This window comes from Salmo trutta, chromosome 13, assembly GCF_901001165.1.
Source record: "Salmo trutta chromosome 13, fSalTru1.1, whole genome shotgun sequence".
Classification (NCBI taxonomy): Eukaryota; Metazoa; Chordata; class Actinopteri; order Salmoniformes; family Salmonidae; genus Salmo; species Salmo trutta.
In genome coordinates this window covers 31781091-31805342 of record NC_042969.1, presented here as the reverse complement: position 1 = coordinate 31805342, position 24252 = coordinate 31781091, and the positions used below count along the sequence as shown (strand labels likewise).

The 24252-nt window shown below is 43.0% G+C and overlaps 1 protein-coding gene across 1 annotated transcript in view; it reads right to left on the bottom strand.

Moving 5' to 3' along the window:
* The window catches only part of LOC115205651 (ephrin-B1), a 161866-nt gene that overhangs the window by 14625 nt on the left and 122989 nt on the right, over positions 1 to 24252 (bottom strand). The gene's annotated exons all lie outside the window — the stretch shown is intronic.

The window sequence follows — 24252 nt, the reverse complement described above, 5'->3', positions numbered from 1 at the left end:
ATCTAAACAGAAAGTACACAGTGGCAGAATACCTGACCACTGTGATCGACCCTAAATTAAGGAAAGCTTTGATTATGTACAGACTCAATGAGCATAGCCTTGCTATTGAGAAAGGCCGGGGAAGGCAGACCTGGCTCTCAAGAGAAGACAGGCTATGTGCCACACTGCCCACAAAATGAGGTGGAATAGTGAATCGGCAGTTTTCACCCTTCAAAAAAGCCTTTTAAACTTTCCCTTTAAAATTCCTAGTAAGAATTCCCAATTCCACTCTGAACACTGTACTCCCAAATATTCCATTTGTTAAATAAGAACAATACAAGGTGCACAGTCATTCTCTCTCTGTATCTACAACTGTTTGGACAGGAAACACTGCAGTAGACTGTTATATATGAGTTGGTAATCCGAGCTCTTCTCTCTCTGTATCTACAACTGTTTGGACAGGAAACACTGCAGTAGTCTGTTATATATGAGTTGGTAATCCGAGCTCTTCTCTCTCTGTATCTACAACTGTTTGGACAGGAAACGCTGCAGTAGTCTGCGGTAATACGAGCTCTCTCTCCACCCTGTTTTTAATCCAGATCTGAATAGTCAGATTATTAAAAGAGAATGTTCATGTTCTGTTGTGTGCTGGACGTCGGGGCTCCTTGGACTGTCAATAGAGAGAAAAACACATGGGAGGAACGCACAGCATGGAAGGGGCTGAAACACACACACACGCCTGTTTGGCCAGAATATACCTCCTGCTGCCTGTAGCCTCCAGGACTGGTCAGCAATAATAAGACCTGGATGATTCATGACGGAGGCCTGTGAATGTATTCAGCTTTATGTGTGTGTTTGTGTCTATGTGTGTATGTGTCTGTGTAAATGTGTAAATAAATAAACTTTGATTTGATTTTAAATGTGTACATATATTCAGCAGCAAGGTCACAGGACTGATCTCATTTAGTTGGACCAGTGAATAAATGGAGAGAGGGAGAGGGAGAGGGAGAGGGAGAGGGAGAGGGAGAGGGAGAGGGAGAGAGAGGGAGAGGGAGAGGGAGAGGGTGAGGGAGAGGGAGAGGGAGAGGGAGAGAGAGGGAGAGGGAGAGAGAGACCCCCAAACAAATCACCAAAAAAACTGAGCAAACTAGAATGCTATTTGGCCCTAAACAGAAAGTACACAGTGGCAGAATACCTGACCACTGTGATCGACCCAAAATTAAGGAAAGCTTTGATTATGTACAGACTCAATGAGCATAGCCTTGTTATTGAGAAAGGCCGGGGAAGGCAGACCTGGCTCTCAAGAGAAGACAGGCTATGTGCACACTGCCCACAAAATAAGGTGGAAACTGAGCTGCACTTCCTAATCTCCTGCCAAATGTATGACTGTATTAGAGACACATATTTCGCTCAGATTACACAGACCCACAAAGAATTTGAAAATAAACAACATTGTGATAAACTCTCATATCTATTGGGTGAAATACCACAGTGTGCCATCACAACAGCAATATTTGTGAAAAGGGCAACCAGTGAAGAACAAACACCATTGTAAATACAACCCATTTTTACGCTAATTTATCTTCCCTTTTGTACTTTAACTATTTGCACATAATATGACATTTGAAATGTCTTTATTCTTTTCGAACTTTTGTGAGTGTAATGTTTACTATTATTTTGTATTGTTTATTTCACTTTTGTTTATTATCTACTTCACTTGCTTTGGCAATGTTAACATATGTTGCCCATGCCAATAAACCTCCTTGAATTGAAATAAAAATTGACAGACAGACAGACAGACAGACAGACAGACAGACAGACAGACAGACAGACAGACAGACAGACAGACAGACAGACAGACAGACAGACAGACAGACAGACAGACAGACAGACAGACAGACAGACAGACAGACAGTATAGGCTCCACTACCTCCATTACACAACATCTGTATCTTCTATGTCATTAAGTTACTAGTAGAAGGAACCGACAGTCATCTTCTGTAGTGAGGACAACCAAACATAGTTGGAATAGAGAGATATTCCTGTTTTGTTTGTTTTAGTGAGACCCAGCTGCACTTATTAGATAGAGAAACAGAGAAACAGGCTAGCACATTAACTAGCAGAATATACTGCACCCTTCAATGAGCACAGACATGGTTGTTTGGTTTGGGTTTATACTGTTGATGATGGAGATAACCCCCTGATGCACACACACTGTACACACTGTACACACACACACACACACTGTACACACACACACACACACTGTACACACACACACTGTACACACACACTATACACACTGTACACACTGTACACACACACACACACACTGTGCACACACACACACTGTACACACACACACTGTACACACTGTACACACACACATACACACACACACACACACTGTACACACACACACACTGTACACACAGTGGTAGCTGGCAGACTGGAATTAATTCTCAGAAGTGTCTGTCTGCACTTTGAACTTTATCTAATCCCATGACCTAAATCATTGTGATTACTATATCAGATGGAGCTAAATACCCACAGGGTGTATGTAGAAAGTATTTAGCAAAGATAATGAACCTATATATTTTTTCATAATATAATCTTTGAGAACTAAAAATCACCAAAATAAAAGCTAGATAGTCAGGGAGAATTGAAAATTTAGCAGTATTGATTTTGTTACAATGTTTGAGTAAAGGACACAACATTAGCCATGGCAAAATGCATAGAATTGCAGGAAATTTGCTTTAAAACTGCAACATTTTCTGTCAGCTGCATTGCAAAATGTGTATAATTCAGTGGCAATTTTAGCATGTAAATCTTGGTGGGGCAAACTTCCCCCAAAAAATTGAGATGCATGCCAGCAAAACCACTATGCAACACAAAAAAAATTATGAATTGCATTTTAACGGTGACAAATGGTGCCCATAAACTGTTAGGGCCTACATAAAGCTGTCCCAACAGCAAAGCTTCCTTTTCAGCACCATGGAGGGAATCCTTACCACTGCTACACCTGGGTATCAGCGGAGCCTTGTCTGGCAGCGAAACAGTTCATTCAGCCTCATTTACTGCCTTTTCAAAAAACATAGCTGATGTGTGACTTGCTTAAACAAATGTAGTTTCTACTGACAATTTAGATGTACAAACTATGGAATAAGGGGACAATGAGCGGATAAGAAGCAATTCGTAATTTCGATTAAGACATTAATGAGCGAGCTAGGACGGACGTAGTCAATATAACTACAGTGGCAAGAAACAGTATGTGAACCCTTTGGAATGACATGGATTTCTGCATAAATTGGTCACACAATTTTATCTGTCATCTGGATGACAATTTCATCGTCATCTAACTCAAAACAATATAAAAATGCAGTCTGCTTAAACAAATAACACTCAAACAATTATACTTGTTCATGATTTTATTGAACACACCGTGTAAACATTCACAGTGCAGGGTGGGAAAAGTATGTGAATCCTTGTATTTAATAACTGGTTGACCCTCCTTTGGCAGCAATAACCTCAACCAAACGTTTTCTGTAGTTGCGGATCAGACCTGCACAATGGTCAGGAGGAATTTTGGACCATTCCTCTTTACAATACTATTTCAGTTCAGCAATATTCTTGGGATGTCTGGTGTGAACCGCTCTCTTGAGGTCAACAGCATCTCAATCGGGTTGAGGTCAGGACTGACTGGGCCACTCCAGAAGGTGTATTTTCTTCTGTTGAAGCCATTCTGTTGTTGATTTACTTCTGTATTTTGGGTCGTTGTCCTGTTGCATCACCCAACTTCTGTTGAGCTTCAATTGACGGACAGATAGCCTTACATTCTCCTGCAAAATGTCTTGATAAACTTGGGAATTCATTTTCCGTAGATGATAGCAAGCTGTCCAGGCCTTGAAGCAGCCCCAAACCATGATGCCCCTCTCTATCATACTTTACAGTTGGGATGAGGTTTTGATGTTGGTGTGCTCTGCATTTTTTTCTCCACACATATTGTTGTGTTTTCCTTCCAAATAACTCAACTTTAGTTTCATCTGTCAACAGAATATTTTGCCAGTTGCGCTGTGGAACATCCAGGTGCTCTTTTGCAAACTTCAAATGTGCAGCAATGTTTTTATTGGACAGCAGTGGCTTCTTTCATGGTGTCCTCCCATGAACACCATTCTTGTTTAGTGTTTTACGTATCGTAGACTCGTCAACAGAGATGTTAGGATGTTCCAGAGATTTCTGTAAGTCCTTTGCTGACACTCTAGGATTCTTCTTAACTTCATGGAGAATTCTGCGCTGTGCTCCTGCAGTCATCTTTGCAAGACGGCCAATCCTGGGAGAGTAGCAACAGTGCTGAACTTTCTCCATTCATCGACAATTTGTCTTACTGTGGACTGATGAACATCAAGGCTTTTAGAGATATGCTTTATGCAAGTCAACAATTCTTCTGAGATCTCTTTTGTTCGAGGTATAGTTCACATCAGGCAATGCTTCTTGTGAATAGCAAACTCAAATTTTGTGAGTTTTTTATAGGGCAAGGCAACTAACATCTCCAATCGTGTCTCATTGATTGGACTCCAGGTTAGCTGACTCCTGATTCCAATTAGCTTTTGGAGAAGTCATTAGCCTAGGGGTTCACATACTTTCTCCAACGTACACTGTGAATATTTAAATTATCTATTCAATATAGACAAGACAAATGCAATAATTTGTGTGCTATTATTTTAAGCACACTATGTTTGTCTATTGTTGTGACTTAGATGAAGATCAGATCAAATGTTATGACCAATTTATGCAGAAGTTCAGGTAATTCAAAAGGGTTCACATACTTTTTCTTGGCACTGTATTTGTTCAGAACTTTTGAAATGTACAATGTACAGTTACAGAATTTAGAACATGGGCCTTTCTTACAGTATTCTCCCTGTACACCAAGTCAGAACCATAGGATAAATAAAGGGGAATATAAGCAGACAATGAAAGTTCTTACAATATTAAAATATTACATTACTCTAAAACAGACTATAGGCTACATGTGCACCACCAAGTCAGAACAGAAGGCAAAATTAAGAGGGGTAAATAGACCCAATTATAAGGGTGAGACACATGAGCTACTAATAGCTTACTACACAACATACACTTAGTATTACTTTCTTAGCTACAGTATACATATCTCCCAGGCATATTATATAATTATACAGCAGCATACAAGACATTTTTGGACTCACCTTGTTGTGCTGTGCTCAAAAAAGGTGGCGCGGCGGTCCTTGTGTCACCAGTTTTGTCATCAAAGTCTGGCATTCTCTGGATTTATGGGGATTTCAAGACAACTGGGAACTCGGAAAAAACACGTCAGTGATCTTCAGGTCGGAGCTCTAGAAAGAATTCCTGACTTGGAATTCTGAGTTGGATGACCATTCAAAATGTATTTTCCCATTCAGAGCTAGTTTTTTCCTAATTCCCAGTTGTCTTGAACTCACTTAAGTCTGAGATTTCCCAGTTCCGATTTTCCAGTTGTTTTGAACGCGGCAGAAGTCATGCTGGATTGACAGCATGACCAATGTATTCAACTTTTTCTGGCCCATGGCATGTGAATGTTTTTCCTTTTAAGCTTGAAAAAGAGACCCTTAAACCCAGACTTGGGACCACACACCCACTCCACCGAATAACAGGCTAGTGATTGCTTTGCAATGCTTTCAGTTAGCCACTGATTCCTTCCAAACCCCTTATTGTTGAATTTGCGATTTCCAACTTCTTGTGTAATGTTTACGTCCAATGGCCGATGAGCACCAATACGTTTTATCTATAATTTCTCTTCATATGACAAGGATTGAAAAGGATTCGTCAGTAGAATGTCGACGTGATTCATGACGATGACTGCTTGTCTAGCTTGCTAGCTAAGATTTTGAAAGTATGATGTTGACATGATCAGTCAAGTTGCGCTGCTTTTTCTCCTTCAACAAAGGTTACGATTTCGAATGTACCACCGTTTATGCCCAACGAGCTAATGGAGCGTGAGTTATTGCGGTTTGGGAAGTTTGCAAGTTAAATTAAGATTGTCCCGTCGGGTTGCAAACACCCGGCTCTGAAACAGGTTATGTTGTTTCAGCGACAAGTGTTTATATTTTTAGACTCACCGGAGAAGACTTTGGATTTATCATGTAAAGTCAAGTATGACAACAGACTGTACAGCTTATACTAGTATGGGTAGTCAACAGTGTTTTCAGTGTGGGGATGCCCAAAAAGGTAGAAGGCCGAGGGAGAGAAGCAGGTAGTCCTCGTAACGCCTGGGCCCACTGATGTTGAGAGGTGGGCCGACAGTGGTAGAGGAGCCACAAGCACCTGTTTCTGAGGAACAAGTTGTTTGTGTTGAGGGTACTGAGTTACAGCTTGTACCAGAGCGGAACATAGGTCTGATGTGCAGCAGACAAATATTGTTGTAGGAGGTAAGGATGGATCTGGGGAGCCATTTCCCCAGACTTGTGTGGAGATGCCCAGTACGAGTGATATGGTACAGGAGGGGGTTCAGGTGGAGCTAGTCTCCCAGGTAGTGGAGGAGATTCCCGGTACGAGTGATGGGAGTGTTGAGAGGGTTGTGACAGAGGGGAGTCAGGGGTCTGTGGTCTCAGTTGAGGAGGATCAGGAGAAGGATATGAACATGTCTGATATCTCTGTTGACATGATAGCAGCTGGTGATGACTCAACTTACAATCTAGGTGAGGTAAATGGGTTCCTGGATCAGACTTTTGGCAAATCTGTTGAATTGGCAGATTCTTTTTAATGTTGATAAGTTGATAAGTGAGGTCAGCTGTGGTGTTACAGAAGACGGTTGGGTTAGACCAGTTGAGTGTGAAGAAGTGATTCCGCTTGAGGAAATCTGTTACTGCTGTCACTGCAGCAAAAGGTAGTGGGAAACATGGTAAGGTTAAGAGAACATTAGAACAATGATGATGATGGTGACTCATAGGGTGTTTTTTTTGTCTTTGTCTGGTTTCTCTGTGGTTTCTTCTGCTTTTCATTTCTCTTTTCTATATGGAGATACTAAGGGTAGGTTCTCTCAATATTAATGGGGCAAGAGAGAGGAATAAGAGGGCTTGGGTATTAGAAGTAATAAAACAGAAAAGGCTTAATGTGTTTTTTCTACAGGAGACACATAGTGATGAGGCTAATGAGGTTGACTAGGGTATGTGGTGGGAGGGGCAGCATATACTCAGTCATGGTACTAATTTCAGTGCTGGAGTGGCAATTTAGTTTTCCTCAGGCTTAGGGGTGACTGTGGTATCTACAACAGAGATTGTCAAGGGTCGGCTTTTATTGGTCAAGGAGGATGTTATGTTTTTTTTTTTTTATCTTTACGCTCCTAATGAGGGTACAAAGCGTAATGCTGTATTTGATCAAATAAAGGAAACCTTAAGACAGTGTGACCAAGGGGGGTGTATGGTTTTAGGGGGGGACTGGAACTCTACAGTGGATTTTACTGTTGATCGCACCGCTGAAGAACCTCACCTGTAGTTAGCAATTTGTCTGTCTGGTCTATTAACTGAGTTTGAGCTTTCTGATGTGTGGAAAGCAAGAATTGCAAAAGTTAGGCAGTACACATGGCTAAAAGTTAATGAAGGTGGTGTCAGTGCAGCAAGGTTAGACAGGTTGTATGTATCTGATCAATACTGTAGTAGTTAATGAAGGTGGTGTCAGTGCAGCAAGGTTAGACAGGTTGTATATATCTGATCACTACTGTAGTAGTTAATGAAGGTGGTGTCAGTGCAGCAAGGTTAGACAGGTTGTATGTATCTGATCACTACTGTAGTAGTTAATGAAGGTGGTGTCAGTGCAGCAAGGTTAAACAGGTTGTATGTATCTGATCACTACTGTAGTAGTTAATGAAGGTGGTGTCAGTGCAGCAAGGTTAGACAGGTTGTATGTATCTGATCACTACTGTAGTAGTTAATGAAGGTGGTATCAGTGCAGCAAGGTTAGACAGGTTGTATGTATCTGAGCTCTACTGTGGTGCTTTCTGATCACCATATTGTTACTGTTGATATTCACTTGTCATGTCCCCGAAGGTCATCACTTTATTGGTATTTAAAAAAAATTACAATCACTTTGGCACAAATTTCAGAACCTTGATGTCATTTTTCAAAACTCTAGACACAAAACTCACAACCAATGATCAAAATGCTAATTTTTCAAAACTAACACTTTTTCCAATTACTTTTATACAATACACATAAAGCTAAGATCGTTTGTTCATTGAACTAAAATCACCTGTTCAAAATGACACAACATCAAAGTATTACCATTTCAAAATGGAAGTTACACATTACATCTGAGATGACTGTCTATTAATTTCATTACAATGATCTAACTATCAATTGATACAACTGCTCAAAATGATGAGTAACTGTTGCATTACTCTTAATGCATAGTTTTATGGAAACTGACAAACAATATTCCATGTTTAGATCATGAAAGTTTCAGGATAACGAGATCCATTGACACCAATTACCGTGGAACATGAACCAATTGGACTACATTATCTATGGATGTAATATTTCATCATCATTCTTTATCAGACACTGTTCTCTGGTTCCATGTACCACTTTTCCAGACCATGTTTTCAGATTTGACCACTTTATTAGGTACACCTATCTAGTGCTGGGTAGGGCCCCCTTTTGCCTCCACAACAGCCTGAATTATTCATGGTGTTGTATGTTAAGAGATGCCCTTCTGCACACCACTGTTGTAAACAGCTGTTATTTGAGCATTTGTAGCCTTTCTGTTAGCTTGAATGAGTCTGGACATTCTCCTCTGACCTCTCTCATTAACAAGGTGTTTTTGTCCACAGATCTTCCTCTCACTGAATGTGTTTTGTTTCTCGCACCATTCTCTGTAAACTCTAGAGACGGTAGTGCGTAGAAATCCCAGGAGGGCAGCTGTTTCTGAAATGCTGGAACAACCACGTGTGGCACCAACAATCATACCACAGTCAAAGTTGCTTGGATTATGCATCTTTCCCGTTCTAATGTTTGGTCGAACAACAACGAAAGCTCTCTACTCTATATATTGACTTGCAGGCTGCCACATGATTCGCTGTTCGAAGGAGCAGGCTATTTGCGTTAACATGCAGGTGCACCTAATAAAGTGGCTGATGAGTGTATGTATGCCGGTTCCTTGTAATTGCTTTTCCAATACTGCCAACTCGTTACTGATGATTGATTTCACATTGTGGTATGAGTATATAGTGAAATGAGTGGTATCCACCTACAACAACATAACGATAACATGGAGCCGGCAGGTGATCCAGGTCACAATAGAGGTCAAACAGTGGAAGGAGGAAGACGAGGAAGACGTGGTGGTCAAAGGAATGGCAGGGGACAAGCACCTCAAGGATATGGATGCTCCTAGTGCTTTTTTTAACCACTAGGACTGTCGACATTACAACGCAAACAGATGGTCTGCCTTCGTCTCCCTGATGGGAAGGTGACCACGGATGACGGTGAGATGCGCCAACATGCCGTGGATTTCTACTCTGCCCTCTATAAGGCGGAGGATTGTGATCCTCTGTGTGCTGAACAGTTGTTACATGGACTTCCTCAATTGGGCCCTGAGCAGAGAGTTGCTTTAGACTCTGACATTACTCTGCAGGAGCTGTCCACTGCAGTTATGCAGCTCTCATCAGGCCGAGCCCCTGGCATCCATGGTTTACCATGTGAATTCTTTGAGCACTTTTGTGGGTCTATTGGGGGATTTTTATGAAGTGGTGTGTGAATCTTTTCATGTGGGTTCTCTTCCTGTATCCTGTCAACGTGCTGTGCTTTCATTGTTACCAAAAAAGTGGGATTTGGCTCTTTGAAAAAAATTGTTGTATTGCTGTGTGCAGAATACTAAATTCTAAGTGTCGCTCAAACAGGTTGAAGTAATATCTGGGGTTGTTGGTCCACAAGGACCAGTCTTACTGTGTACCTGACCACTCTATTGTTAACTTGTTTCTAATAGGAGATGTTTTAGACATTTGTAAACTGTCTGCTGTGAATGTGGGTTTACTTTCTTTGGATCAGGAGAAGGCCTTTGACCCTGTGGACCACCAGTACTTGTTCAAAACAATGAAAGCGTATGGGTTTTGGGTATGTTTTTTTGTCTTGGATGAGTTTACTGTATCCAGGGGCTTCATGTATGGTGGAGGTGGGGGGTGGTTTGAGCTTCCCCATCCTCATCCATAGGGGTATTAGGCAGGGATGCCCAATTTCAGGGCAGTTATATTGTCTGGCAATTGAACCAATGCTTTGTTTTTTAAGAGCGAGGCGTACTGGTTTCTCTGTGCCAGGTGTAATGAAGGGTCCCACGATAGCACTGTCTGTATATGCAGATGACGTGACAGTTTTATTACAGGGAGTGAGGATGTTAAGGTTCTCTCAAAGCTCTAAAGGTGTATGAGGGGGTCTCCTCAGCTAGAGTCAATTGGGAAAAGAGTGAATCGCTGTGGGCAGGTCAGCTTCAGATGGGGTCTGCTCCACGGTTACCAGGGGGGCTTCAGATGGGGTCTGCTCCACGGTTACCAGGGGGGCTTCAGATGGGGTCTGCTCCACAGTTACCAGGGGGGCTTCAGATGGGGTCTGCTCCACAGTTACCAGGTCAGCTTCAGATGGGGTCTGCTCCACGGTTACCAGGTCAGCTTCAGATGGGGTCTGCTCCATGGTTACCAGGGGGGATTCAGATGGGGTCTGCTCCACGGTTACCAGGGGGGCTTCAGATGGGGTCCGCTCCACAGTTACCAGGGGGGATTCAGATGGGGTCTGCTCCACGGTTACCAGGGGGGATTCAGATGGGGTCTGCTCCACGGTTACCAGGGGGGATTCAGATGGGGTCTGCTCCACAGTTACCAGGGGGGATTCAGATGGGGTCTGCTCCACGGTTACCAGGGGGGCTTCAGATGGGGTCCGCTCCACGGTGACCAGGGGGGATTCAGTGGGGCAGAGATGGGATGAAGACTTTAGGGGTTTTTCTAGGCTCTGTCTTTCAAAAAAATTACTGGGAGGGTGTGGTGGTAAAGGTGTGTGTCAGATTGTCTATGTGTAAATTGGTGCTACCCCAGCAGTCTTATAAGGAAAAGGTGCTGGTAGTCAATAACCTAGCTGCCTCTACCCTGTGGCACAGACTAATACATTTACAGTCACCAGGGGGCCTGATACAAGCTTCAGAGGACCCCTTGTCAAATTCTTCTGGTCTGGACAACAACCTGGCACAGCACGAGGGTGGGCAAGGCCTGGTGGACATTTCTTCCAGGATCATGGCTTTCCGGCTTCCAGCAGCCCAGAGACTGTTTGTACAGAGATGGTTCTAACTGGGTCGACACAGCCGACACATTGATGAAGAGAGCGGGCTGTTTGGGCTTGGACAAGCACAATTTTCTCTTAAAGCTGGAAGGGGAAGATTTGTCTGGCCTGACTCCATTCTATGAGTCTGTTATGCAGGCTTGGAGAGTTTTTGTCATGTCCCGTAAGGCCTGCACGCCACCAGGGATGTGGCTTTTTGAAGAGCCTCTTTTTTATAACACTGCCATCCAGTCCCATGCTCTGGGTTCAGCCAGCCTACGTTCATGTCTGTTAGGTGTGGGGTGTACCAAGCTGGGTCATCTGATGCAGAGCAGATCGTTGGAGGAGATGGGAGAAAAAGCCGGGATAAGATCATCGCACCTACTGAGGAAGGTCGTCGCTGAGGTCTGTGATTCCTTGCCAGTACTTCATCGGCAGTATTTGACTGATACTTCCAACTCTGATCGGTGGACGTAGGGTCTAGATGATGTGTTCCCTGTGCTGAATGTTAGTGCTGCGGTGGGGGTATTAGAGGAGGAAGGAGGGTCTGGATGATGTGTTCCCTGTGCTGAATGTTAGTGCTGCGGTGGGGGCATTAGAGTAGGATGGAGGGTCTGGATGATATGTTCCCTGTGCTGAATGTTAGTGCTGCGGTGGGGGCATTAGAGGAGGACAGAGGGTCTGGATGATGTGCTCCCTGTGCTGAACATTAGTGCTGCGGTGGGGGCATTAGAGGAGGATGGAGGGTCTGGATGATGTGTTCCCTGTGCTGAATGTTAGTGCTGCGGTGGGGGCATTAGAGTAGGATGGAGGGTCTGGATGATATGTTCCCTGTGCTGAACGTTAGTGCTGCGGTGGTGGCGTTAGAGGAGGATGGAGGGTCTAGATGATGTGTTCCCTGTGCTGAATGTTAGCGCTGCGGTGGGGGCATTAGAGGAGGACAGAGGGTCTGGATGATGTGTTCCCTGTGCTGAATGTTAGCGCTGCGGTGGGGGCATTAGAGGAGGATGTGGGGATGCTGCTTTCCTTCCATACCCAGGAGCTGGGGGAGTTCAAGGTGCTGGGAAAGAAGGCCATGTACATAATATGTGTTAAAGTTACCCGTGCTTCTTCCTTGGAAGGGGTAAAATCGACAAGGTGGGCAGGTGTGTTTGGTCCAGGTGCTTCCCCAAAAGGCTGTTGGTGGTCTTTAAACAAACTGCCTATTGATAAGAGGACAGCTGACCTCCAATGGAGGATAATACATGGATCCATAGCCACCAATATGCATCTGGTACACCTGGATCCTCCTGTTGGGGAGGAGTGTCCATTCTGTGTTGAGTCTGAAACTCTGGAACATCTGATCTTACAGTGTCCCAGGTTGGTCAGGATGATTGACCTGATCATTAGTTGGTTTTCAGCTCTGGGAGAGAGGCAGCTAAATTAGCAATTTGGATGACACAAAAGAACAGTATTCGGGGACAGGGGTCTGTGGATGTGGTGGGCATGCTGGAGGGGATGTTGGCAGCTAGACTGAGAGTTGAGTTTGCCTATTACAAACTGGTTTATAACATTGGGTTGTTATGAGCATGTGGGGACTTCAGAGGTTGTTGTGTTTAGTTACTGTGGAGGAAGATTTGGTGTTGTGTTTTTAATTGATGTTTAAACATGTTTTAGTTTTTTTGAGTGTTTATAATACTGTGGGTTCCCAGACCCAATAAAAGTTTTTTAACAATTAAATTCTCTCTCTTTCTCTCTCTGTCTGCACTTTGACCCTTTTCTAATCCCCTGGCCTAAATAATGGTGATTACTGTATGAGGAGATGAAATACAGCTGAATACTCCCCCAGTGTGTGAATGTGTGTGTGTGTGTGTGTGTGTGTGGGTGCATGCATGCGTGATTGTGCTAAGAGATTAACCAAAATGCAGTGGTGGAAAAAGTACCCAAGTGAGTAAAAGTAGAGATACCTTAATAGAAAATGACTCAAGTAACAGTGAAAGTCACCCAGTAAAATACTACTTGAGTAAAAGTCTAAAAGTATTTAGTTTTAATTATACTTAAGTATCAAAAGTAAATGTAATTGCTAAAATATACTTAAGTATTAAAAGTAAAATTCCTTATATTAAGCAAACCAGACGGCACAATTTTCTTGTTTTTTTAATTTACGTAGAGCCAGGGGCAGACTCCAACACTCAGACATAATTTACAAACAAAGCATTTGTGTTCAGGGATTCAGGCGGATCAGATGCAGTAGGGATGACTAGGGATTTTCTCTTTAAGTGCGTGAATTCGACCATTCTCATGTTCTGCCAAGTATTCAAAATGTAACTAGTACTTTTGGGAGTCAGGGAAAATGTATGGAGTAAAAAGTACATTATTTTCTTTAGGAATGTAGTGGAGTAAAAGTAAAAGTAGTCAAAAATATAAACAGTATAGTAAAGTACAGATACTACAAAATAAGTACTTTAAAGTATTTTTACTTAAGTACTTTTCACCACTACCAAAATGTCTGTATTTTTGGGGTTTTTTAAACAACTAATTGACCGACGTAGTTTCTCTAGAGAGAAATCAAATAATTCCCGAGAGAAATCAAGTTTTAGGGGCTCCCGAGTGGCACAGCGGTCTAAGGCACTGCATCTCAGTGCTAGAGGCGTCCCTACAGACCCTGGTTTGATTCCAGGCTGTATCACAACCAGCAGTGATTGGGAGTCCCATAGGGCGGCTCACAATTGGCCCAGCGTCGTCCAGGCTAGGGTTTGGCCGGGGTAGGCCATCATTGTAAATAAGAATTTGTTCTTAACTGACTTGCCTAGTTAAATAAAGGTTCAATTTAAAATTTGAAAAAGTCAAGAACTTGTGGTAATTAACAACAATGACCATAGTGTGTATGATCAGCATTCCACCTTCCACCTTTGTCCTAGAATGATAATCTGTAAATCTAGAAATAGAACAGCCTTTAACCCCTTGACCCTTTTTTACGTCAAGCAATCAAACACCAACCATGATATTCAGCAGGTAGCGAGAGAGAGAGTGTGTGTGTGTGTTTGTTCTCCCTGGAACTGTTGCTCAGCTATTAGCCAGAGGGGGATTCCTGTTGCTGACGATGGAACACACACACACACACACACACACACACACACACACACACACACACACACACACACACACACACACACACACACACACACACACACACACACACACACACACACACACACCCTGTGTTAACACCAGATTAAGGAGGATTTAGAGCTCAAGCACCAACCATTACAGGCCACCTTAAATCCTCCCCACAGAGAACATCATGGGGAATGGAGAGGAGGTATAGGAAGGGGTGGAGTTAGGAGTGAGATGAGGGGAGGAGAGCAATAGGGATAGAGAGAGATAACGGGAGAGAGAGAGAGAGAGAGAGAGAGATGTATGAGGGATGGGGAAAGTTGTATCCCTCTAAAGTAGGGATGGGCACGAATATTCGAATATCCGAAATGACATTGTCACGACTTCCGCCGAAGTCGGCTCCTCTCCTCGTTCGGGCGGCGTTCGACGGTCGACGTCACCGGCTTTCTAGTCATCGCCGCTCCATTTTTCATGTATCCATTTGTTTTGTCTTGTTCCCTGCACACCTGGTTTTCATTCCCCAATCAATTCATATGTATTTATTCCTCTGTTCCCCGTCATGTCTTTGTGTAGGATTGTTTGTGTTACGTGTATTTTGATATTGTGGATATTGTTACGCACATTACTTTTTGTCTATGTTCCGTGTTTTGGGCACATTTTATGTTATTTTGTGCTGTCATTTTGACCGGAATAAAAAGTGCGCTTGTTCACTACACTCTGCTCTCCTGCACCTGACTTCGCCTCCAATACACACCCTTAACAGACATTGGTATTCAAATACTTGCCAGAGTAGGCCTATTCACTTTTGAAAAGGCTTTGTCTCAACTAAATAAAATGATCTACAGTGGGGGGAAAAAAGTATTTGATCCCCTGCTGATTTTGTACGTTTGCCCACTTACAAAGAAATGATCAGTCTATAATTTTAATGGTAGGTTTATATGAACAGTGAGAGACAGAATAACAACAAAAAAATCCAGAAAAACGCATGTCAAAAAATGTTATAAATTGATTTGCATTTTAATGAGGGAAATAAGTATTTGACCCCTCTGCAAAACATGACTTAGCACTTGGTGGCAAAACCCTTGTTGGCAATCACAGAGGTCAGACGTTTCTTGTAGTTGGCCACCAGGTTTGCACACATCTCAGGAGGGATTTTGTCCCACTCATCTTTGCAGATCTTCTCCAAGTCATTAAGGTTTCGAGGCTGACGTTTGGCAACTCGAACCTTCAGCTCCCTCCACAGATTTTCTATGAGATTAAGGTCTGGAGACTGGCTAGACCACTCCAGGACCTTAATGTGCTTCTTCTTGAGCCACTCCTTTGTTTCCTTGGCCGTGTGTTTTGGGTCATTGTAATGCTGGAATACCCATCCACAACCCATTTTCAATGCCCTGGCTGAGGGAAGGAAGTTCTCACCCAAGATTTGACAGTACATGGCCCCATCAAATGATGCGGTGAAGTTGTCCTGTCCCCTTAGCAGAAAAACACCCCCAAAGCATAATGTTTCCACCTCCATGTTTGACGGTGGAGATGGTGTTCTTGGGGTCATAGGCAGCAATCCTCCTCCTCCAAACACGGCGAGTTGAGTTGATGCCAAAGAGCTCCATTTTGGTCTCATCTGACCACAACACTTTCACCAGTTGTCCTCTGAATCATTCAGATGTTCATTGGCAAACTTCAGACGGGCATGTATATGTATTCTTCAGCAGGGGGACCTTGCGGGCGCTACAGGATTTCAGTCCTTCACGGCGTAGTGTGTTACCAATTGTTTTCTTGGTGACTATGGTCCCAGCTGCCTTGAGATCATTGACAAGATCCTCCCGTGTAGTTCTGGGCTGATTCCTCACCATTCTCATGATCATTGCAACTCCACAAGGTGAGATCTTGCATGAAGCCCCAGGCCGAGGGAGATTGACAGTTCTTTTGTGTTCCTTCCATTTGTGAATAATCGCACCAAATGTTGTCGCCTTCTCACCAAGCTGCTTGACGATGGTCTTGTAGCCCATTCCAGCCTTGTGTAGGTCTACAATCTTGTCCCTGACATCCTTGGAGAGCTCTTTGGTCTTGGCCATGGTGGAGAGTTTGGAATCTGATTGATTGATTGCTTCTGTAGACAGGTGTCTTTTATACAGGTAACAAGCTGCGGTTAGGAGCACTCCCTTTAAGAGTGTGCTCCTAATCTCAGCTCGTTACCTGTATAAAAGACACCTGGGAGCCAGAAATCTTTCTGATTGAGAGGGGGTCAAATACTTATTAAAATGCAAATCAATTTATAACATTTTTGACATGCGTTTTTCTCTATATTTTTGTTGTTATTCTGTCTCTCACTGTTCAAATAAACCTAACATTAAAATTATAGACTGATCATTTCTTTGTCAGTGGGCAAACGTACAAAATAAGCAGAGGATCAAATACTTATTTCCCCCACTGTATGTGCCATTGCTACACACAAAGATATACAATGACATTTGAAACGCTTCATTTATTAAAACAGCAAACTTTTGAATGTAGTTCTCATGACCTGGCTACAGTACAGCCTACACAGGTTTCACGCGTGCAGCTTGTTGTTGTTGGCACCAGTCAGAGGCCCCATGTGTAGCAACGTGAAGTGGGAGATCTCTAATCAACGCAAAATGGAATTAAAATTTGGTAATTAAGCTAAATGAGAAGGAGTAGGCTACAACGAGCGACTGAAAGGCAGGCTGTTGTTTAATCTGAATGGAATGTTGTAGACGAGGACTGGAAACCGCAGCAAAATAGTCTCAAATAGTCTACTGGCTAGCTAACATCTGGCCATCTTAGCTAGCTTATAGCACCGATTTGATGCAGTAAAGACAGGCACTGCCAGATGGGATGATAGATATCCTATAGCATTTACAAGTTTGCCTAACTAGCCTGAATCAGTGGTTACTTTTCCTTTGTCTCCCTCCAGTGTCACACACACGGCCGGCCCCTGCCTTACTGCCTTACTGCGCAGTCTGCACTTTTTGGGAGAGGTGGTCTCTCGGGCTGCACAGTATAACCAAGTGTCCAAGTTTAAACAGAGTAATAAATATTATGATATTATTTGAATAGTGAAATGATTTCAAATGCCCATTCCCTACTCTACAGTAGGATCAAGAGTTTGAGGAGTGTGTGAGAGAGTGTGAGAGAGTGTGTGTCTGTGAGAGTGTCTGTGAGACTGTGTCTGTGAGAGACTGTGTGTGTGATAGAGTGTGTCTGTGAGAGAGTGTGTCTGTGAGAGAGTGTGTCTGTGAGAGAGTGTGTCTGTTAGAGAGTGTGTCTGTGAGAGAGTGTGTCTGTGAGAGAGTGTGTGTCAGAGAGTGTGTGTGTGTGAGAGTGTGTCTGTGTGAGAGAGGGTGTGTGAGAGTGTGTCTGTGTGAGAGTGTCTGTGTGAGAGTGTCTGTGTGAGAGGGTGTGTGAGAGCGGGTGTGTGAGAGTGTGTCTGAGAGAGTGTGTCTGTGAGAGTGTGTCTGTGAGAGTGTGTCTGTGAGAGTGTGTCTGTGAGAGTGTATCTGTGAGAGTGTGTCTGTGAGTGTGTCTGTGTGAGAGAGGGTGTGTGAGAGAGGGTTGTGAGAGTGTGTCTGTGAGAGTGTGTGTCTGTGAGAGTGTGTCTGACCATATTACTCCAGTGCTAGCCTCCCTACACTGGCTTCCTGTTAAGGCTAGGGCTGATTTCAAGGTTTTACTGCTAACCTACAAAGCATTACATGGGCTTGCTCCTACCTATCTCTCTGATTGGGTCCTGCCGTACATACCTACACGTACGCTACAGTCACTAGAAGCAGGCCTCTTTATTGTCCCTAGAATTTCTAAGCAAACAGCTGGAGGCAGGGCTTTCTCCTATAGAGCTACATTTTTATGGAATGGTCTGCCTACCCATGTGAGAGACGCAGACTCGGTCTCAGCCTTTAAGTCTTTACTGAAGACTCATCTCTTCAGTAGGTCCTATGATTGAGTGTAGTCTGGCCCAGGAGTGTGAAGGTGAACAGAAAGGCACTGGAGCAACGAACCGCCCTTGCTGTCTCTGCCTGGCCGGTTCCCCTCTCTCCACGGGGATTCTCTGCCTCTAACCCTATTACGGGGGCTGAGTCACTGGCTTACTGGTGTTCTTCCATGCCGTCCCTAGGAGGGGTGCGTCACTTGAGTGGGTTGAGTCACTGATGTGGTCTTCCTGTCTGGGTTGGCGCCACCCCTTGGGTTGTGCCGTGGCGGAGATCTTTGTGGGCTATACTCGGCCTTGTCTCAGGATGGTAAGTTGGTGGTTAAAGTATCCCTCTAGTGGTGTTGGGGCTGTGCTTTGGCAAAGTGGGTGGGGTTATATCCTGCCTGTTTGGCCCTGTCCGGGGGTATCATCCAGTATTTATGCTACAGTAGTTTATGTGTCGGGGGGCTAGGGTCAGTCTGTTATATCTGGAGTATTTCTCCTGTCTTATCCGGTGTCCTGTGTGAATTTAAGTATGCTCTCTCTAATTCTCTCTTTCTTTCTCTCTCTCTTTCTTTCTCTCTCTCAGAGGACCTGAGCACTAGGACCATGCCTCAGGACTACCTGGCCTGATGACTCCTTGCTGTCCCCAGTCCAACTGGCCGTGCTGCTGCTCCAGTTTCAACTGTTCTGCCTGCGGCTATGGAACCCTGACCTGTTCACTGTTATTACTATTATTTGACCATGCTGGTCATTTATGAACATTTGAACATCTTGGCCATATTCTGTTATAATCTCCACCCGGCACAGCCAGAAGAGGACTGGCCACCCCTCATAGCCTGGTTCCTCTCTAGGTTACTTCCTAGGTTTTGGCCTTTCTAGGGAGTTTTTCCCAGCCACCGTGCTTCTACACCTGCATTGCTTGCTGTTTGGGGTTTTAGGCTGGGTTTCTGTACAGAACTTTGATATATCAGCTGATGTAAGAAGGGCAATATAAATACATTTGATTTGATTTGTGAGAATGTGTCTGTGAGAGTGTCTGTGAGAGTGTGTGTGAGATTGTGTGTGAGAGAGTGTGTCTGCGGTAAATTGTTGACAATTGCTTTGTCCTTACAAAAAACAGATTTTATTTCATTTATTTTTACTTTGCAATAAATTAATGAATTATGTATTTATTTGGCTGCCTTCCTGGTTTGTCTGCCTGCCTGTCACACGTCTTCATGAGCATTGTCTCTCTCTCTGTGTTTTCTTCATGGGCTGTGTCTCTCTCTGTGTTTTCTTCATGGGCTGTGTCTCTGTGCTTTTTTCATGGACTGAGTCTCTCTGTGCTTTCTTCATGGGCTGTGTCTCTCTCTGTGTTTTCTTCATGGGCTGTGTCTCTCTGTGCTTTCTTCATAGGCTGTCTTCAGGAGATCTGCCTGTCTATAAATGACAAAACAAAACAAAAAATGTTTAGTTGTTATACATAATCACATTACCTGTGCTGTCAATAAAAACAACAACTGAATCTTTATAAACAAATAACAATATTTCATTCATTCCTTCAATACATAAAAAAAAAGAATATTACAAGATGTTTGACTCACCTAATCAATGAGACGGGCGTGCCTGTCTGTTGGACACCAACAGGTCAAACCTCGTAGGGAAAGTGGAGAGGTAAACTCAAGGTGTTTTCAACAGCAAGTCTGCTGCGATATTTAGATGTTGCAGCAAGAGAGGAGAAGTTGGTCTCTCATAAGTAGGTGGAATGAAAGGGGATTAACGTCTTCACTGCCATCTCGCTGAGTTGCGGGTATTCTCCACTGTTGAACAGCTAGAATGTGGACAGGTGCATCTCATTAAAACGAGCGAGCAGGCCTTGATCACAGGACAGCTCCAATAGTTTTTCCTCAACAACCAGTGACAAGCTGTTGTCTTTTCAGTGCTGGTGAACAGATTCCGCATTCCACTGCTTTCCTGGACGTGGATCAGATTGTGAGGGGAAGTAATCCTAGAATTTGAGCAAGAGTTTGGATCAGACGTGACCCCATCAATTCATGCATGTGATCCAAGTCTATATCACCCACTCAGCCAGTTAAGAATAGGGGGAACATATTGAAAATGCCTCTATCTACTCGGTCTCTCCAGACGCCGAGCATTTTCTTGAAAGCGGAAATCTTATAGTTTGCTATGAAATGGTCACATGCGCATCCATACATGGATAGGTTGAGCAGAAGTCTCGTCGGTACAGATCCAGATATAACGGTCCCACACTAATCCATGTCCTGTTATATACTCCTTCAGAACACAGAATATTTCACCTGCGGTTGTATTCTGAGGCAACTCTTTGCAAAAAATAAATTGTTCATAAATGTAGCGAATATAACGGCAGCCATCTCATCTAATTGGATTGTAAACCAATTTGAAGCATGGGCTCTGTCTAAAACCTGTGATTCAATATCATCTGCCATATCCTGGATTGTACGTGTGACAGTGCCATTGGAAATTGGGATTATGCTGATCTTTAAAACCTCTTGGCAAGGATCCACGACTGAGGGCAAGACCAGCTTTTCAACTATCAAATCAAATTCTATTTGTCACATGCGTCGAATACAACAGGTGTAGACTTTACAGTGAAATAATTACTCTACCAGCCCTTAACCAACAACGCGGTTCAAGAAATAGAGTTAAGAAAATATTTCGATAATAAACTAAAGTTAAAAAAAATTATAATCTAAAAGTAACACAATAAAATAACAATAACGAGTTTATATACAGGGGGCACCGGTAATGAGTCATCATGCAGGGGTACAGGTTAATCAAGGTCATTTGTAAAGTGACTATGCATAGATAATAAACGGAAAGTAGCAGCAGTGTAAAAACAGAGGGGGGATCAATGTAAATAGTCCGAGTGGCTATTTGATTAATTGTTCAGCAGATTTATGGCTTGGGGTAGAAGCTGTTAAGGACACTTTTGGTCCTAGACTTGGCGCTCCGGTATCGCTTCCCGTGCGGTAGCAGAGAGAACAGTCTATGACTTGAGCGACTGTAGTCTTTGACAATTTTTGGGGCCTTCTTCTGACACCGCCTAGTATATACAGTGTCAAGAAAACGTATGTGAACCCTTTGGAAAAACCTGGATTTCTGCATAAATTGGTCATAAAATTAGATCTGATCTTCAGAACAACAGACAATCACAGTCTGCTTAAACTAATAACACACAAATTATTGTATTTGTCTTGTCTATAATGAATACATCATTTAAACATTCACAGTGTATGTTAGAAAAAGTATGTGAACCCCTAGGCTAATGACCTCTCCAAAAGATAATTGGAGTCAGGAGTCAACTAACCTGGAGTCCAATCAATGAGATGAGATTGGAGATGTTGGTTAGAGCTGCCCTGCCCTATAAAAAACACTCACTAAATTTGAGTTTGCAATTCACAAGAAGCATTGCCTGATGTGAACCATGCCTTGAACAAAATAGATCTCAGAACCCACGATTAAGAATTGTTGACTTGCATAAACTTGCATAGACTTATTTTTCTACTATATTATTGACTGTAGGTTTGTTTTACTCCATGTGTAACTCTGTGTTGTTGTATGTGTCAAACTGCTTTGCTTTATCTTGGCCAGGTCACAATTGTAAATGAGAACTTGTTCTCAACTTGCCTACCTGGTTAAATAAAGGTGAAATAAATAAAAAATAAAGCTGGAAATGTTACAAAGGTATCTCTAAAAGCCTTGATGTTCATCAGTCCAAGGTAAGACAAATTGTCTATGAATGGAGAAAGTTCAGCACTGTTGCTACTCTCCCTAGGAGTGGCCGTTCTGCAAAGATGGCTGCAAGAGCACAGCGCAGAATGCTCAATGAGGTTAAGAAGAATCTTGTCAGCTAAAGACTTACAGAAATCTCTGGAACATGCTAACATCTCTGTTGACGAGTCTACGATACGTAAAACACTAAACAAGAATGGTGTTCATGGGAGGACACCACGGAAGAAGCCACTGCTGTCCAATAAAAACATTGTTGAACATCTGAAGTTCGCAAAAGAGCATCTGGATGTTCCACAGTGCTACTGGCAAAATATTCTGTGCACAGATTAAACTAAAGTTTTGGTAGATAGTGTGGTCTACAGCTTATCATGAGGTATTCTACCTCAGGTGAGCAATACCTCGAGACTTCTTTAACATAAGACATCGCGCACCAGCAGTTACTGACAAATAGACACACACCCCCGCCCCTCATCCTACCAGACGTAGCTGCTCTGTCCTGCCAATGCACGGAGAAGCCAGCCAGCTCTATATTATCCGTGTCGTTGTTCAGCCATGTCTCGGTGAAACATAAGATATTACAGTTTTTAATGTCCCATTGGTAGGAAAGTCTTAATCGTAGATCTCCAGTTTGTTTTCCAATGATTGCACGCTGGCCAATAATACTGAGGGTGGTGGTGGTTTATCTACTCGTCGCCGAATTCTTAAAAGACACCCCGCCCTCATCCCCCTTTTCCTCAGTCTTTTCTTCACACTGACGATGGGGATTTGGGCCTTGTCTTGACAAAGCAGTATATCCTTCGCGTCGGACTCATAAAATAGAAAATCATTGTTCAGTTTGAGGTGAGTAATCACTGTTCTGATGTCCAGAAGCTCTTTTCGGACATAAGAGACGGTAGCAGCAACATTATGTACAAAATGAGTAACAAACTATGCGAAAAAACAAACAAAATACACATTTGGTTAGGAGCCTGTAATACGTCAGCAATCCCCTCCGGTGCCATTATTGCAACAGGCTCCAGGCTCTTATAGTGATAGAAGTCTGGCACTTTGAAAATGTTATGACAGAATAAGTATGAAGCCTTCAGTAAACTCTCATTGTCTGGGAAACTATTGTGCAGCATTTTGGTTTAGTTGTTCATCTCTTTTTTGTTTAAGAAAATCGTCTGGCTTATCCTTGACATGTGGATACTTTGTTTCTAAATGTCTGTGCATATTCGATGGCTTCATAGCATCGTTGCTGAGGCAAGTCTGACATATCACACAGAGCTGTTTTGGCAGTTAGCTGTCATTTGAAACAAATCCAGGGAGAGAGAGAGAGAGAGAGAGAGAGAGAGAGAGAGAGAGAGAGAGAGAGAGTGTGTGCAGGCTGAGAAGCAGCGCTAGCTAATGTGTGTGTTTCATCCCTGCTGCTCCCAGACATTCAGAGCCTGTGCATCCTTTAGCTGCAGGTCTCAGTGTGTCACCTCTCTAGTGAATCACAATAATGTGCTGTTTTATTCTGTTTTATTCTGCTCTATTCTGTTTTACTCTGTTTTATTCTGTTTTGTTCTGCTCTATTCTGTTTTATTCTGCTTTACTCTGTTTTATTCTGTTTTATTCTGCTTTTTTCTGCTTTACTCTGTTTTATTCTGCTTTACTCTGTTCTATTCTGCATTACTTTATTTTATTCTGCTTTACTCTGTTTTACTCTGTTTATTCTGCTTTATTCTGCTTTACTTTGTTTTATTCTGCTTTACTCTGCTTTACTCTGTTTTATTCTGCTTTACTCTGTTTTATTCTGCTTTACTCTGTTTTACTCCGTTTTATTCTGCTTTACTCCGTTTTATTCTGCCTTACTCCGTTTTATTCTGCTTTACTCTGTTTTACTCTGCTTTATTCTGTTTTACTCTGTTTTACTCTGCTGTCTCTAAAGTTAAACTCAGCTTTCTGCTACCACACACTATAATCTCTCATGTGGCTTTATACAGGGAAAGATGCTTAACAAAGGGTAGAGCAGACACACATTGAGAAAGATACACACACACACAGAGACAGACAGACACACATATATACAGTACACACACACACACACACACACAGACAGACAGACAGACAGACAGACAGACAGACAGACAGACAGACAGACAGACAGACAGACAGACAGACAGACAGACAGACAGACAGACAGACAGACAGACAGACAGACAGACA